Source organism: Primulina eburnea, chromosome 3, assembly GCF_022965805.1.
Source record: "Primulina eburnea isolate SZY01 chromosome 3, ASM2296580v1, whole genome shotgun sequence".
NCBI classification, from domain to species: Eukaryota; Viridiplantae; Streptophyta; class Magnoliopsida; order Lamiales; family Gesneriaceae; genus Primulina; species Primulina eburnea.
The window spans coordinates 27244700-27246193 of NC_133103.1; the positions used below are offsets into that span (position 1 = coordinate 27244700).

Genomic DNA, 1494 nt, shown 5'->3' on the forward strand with positions numbered 1-1494 from the left:
GTTTTACCATGCTCTAGTATTTTGACCATATCTCTCAAATTACTTGGTCAAATATTCTGAAAACAATACCACAACTAGACAACTCAATTATCCACATGTTTCATTTTATGTGAAGAAGCAAATTCGGAGAAGATGATTTTGAAAAGTGATGTGTAATATAATATTAATTTCTTGGAACACCAATGAAGACTTTTGTGTAAATTAATTTTCATAAATAATTAATTTATTCAAAAGAGCAAATTTCCAATACTAATCACCACTTCAAGTATATCTTGTTCTCCGGCATTCAAGGTAAAAAATTTCATCGTGTGCACGGTACAGTTCTCCCATATTATTCTCGTCTTCTCCATTATGTCCCTTCAAGTTCTGTCTTAAAATTTTTTTGGGTTCTGGTATATCAGGCTTTGGTGATCCTTGTCTCCTCAATATTTGGACAGGTGAATGTCATTGACACTGTTGGGTGTGGAGACAGTTTCGTGGCCGCTATTGCATTTGGGTACATTCACGAATTACCTTTGATATGTACATTGACAATTGCTAATGCAGTAGGTGCTGCAACTGCTATGGGTTGTGGAGCTGGCAGAAACGTTGCGAAAATGAAGCAAGTGATGGAAATCGCAAGGGAATTCAACCTCAACGAAGATGACCAGTTTTGGGAGGAATTGCTTGAGGAACATCATGATGCAGAGGAAATAACATAACTCACGAAAATGGTCGTGAATGGAAGCAACAAATGGCTTAAACGCGCCTCCTTGCAGAAGGCTGTCTGTGAACTCCTACCTAAGCTTGAATTATCGCAGACAAAGCAGGTCGGAGCATGTTGCTTAAAATCTTCCTCTTAAATTTAAGTATACCCCGGACAGCTAACTGAGCTACATGGTATGGAAAATCAATAATTTTTTACTTCTAAAGTAAGAAGAGTACCACAGCTTCGACCGATCTTGTTCTCTTGATTGCTGCCAGACATTTTTTCGATACGAGTATCAGGCTTGTTTTATCATCGGCAGCACCATTCAGTATTTGATAGAAGGGTGTATCAAATTATTCTTGTACAATTGTATTCTATCCCAGCAGGTAATGGAAGGTGTTAACCTGTCCAGATTTTTGAAGAATCCACAAAGATACAAGGTCAGATAATTTATAATTCTGTGCTTTAGATAAATTAATGATCCAATATGCACGGGTCAATATTTCACCTAAATAATCTGCATCCCAAATTTGGCTATAAATAGGGGTGCATTGTTGTATTGGGATATCCCTCATTCTATGAACAAATATTTGAGTTCATAATATTTCTCTCTATATTTTTCTTTTATTTCTTCATTTAAATATAATTAGCATGTTAATTTCATATTCAAAGTTTTACACTTTGAATAAGGAATAGCTAACTTCCTAAAGTTGAGATGATAAGGTGAAGCTCTTGGCATGATAATAAGGTTATTATAAGGTAAGAATCTATGTTTTATATTATTTAATCATTATTTATTGTTTATG

At 35.0% G+C, this 1494-nt stretch overlaps 1 long non-coding RNA gene across 1 annotated transcript; it reads left to right on the forward strand.

Annotated features, from left to right (window-relative positions):
• The first annotated feature begins 244 nt into the window (after positions 1 to 244).
• LOC140828445 (uncharacterized) lies at positions 245 to 1120 on the forward strand. The gene is made up of 2 exons (XR_012117206.1): positions 245 to 291; positions 438 to 1120. It is a non-coding gene; the product is annotated as an uncharacterized lncRNA (long non-coding RNA).
• Positions 1121 to 1494: the final 374 nt, after the last annotated feature.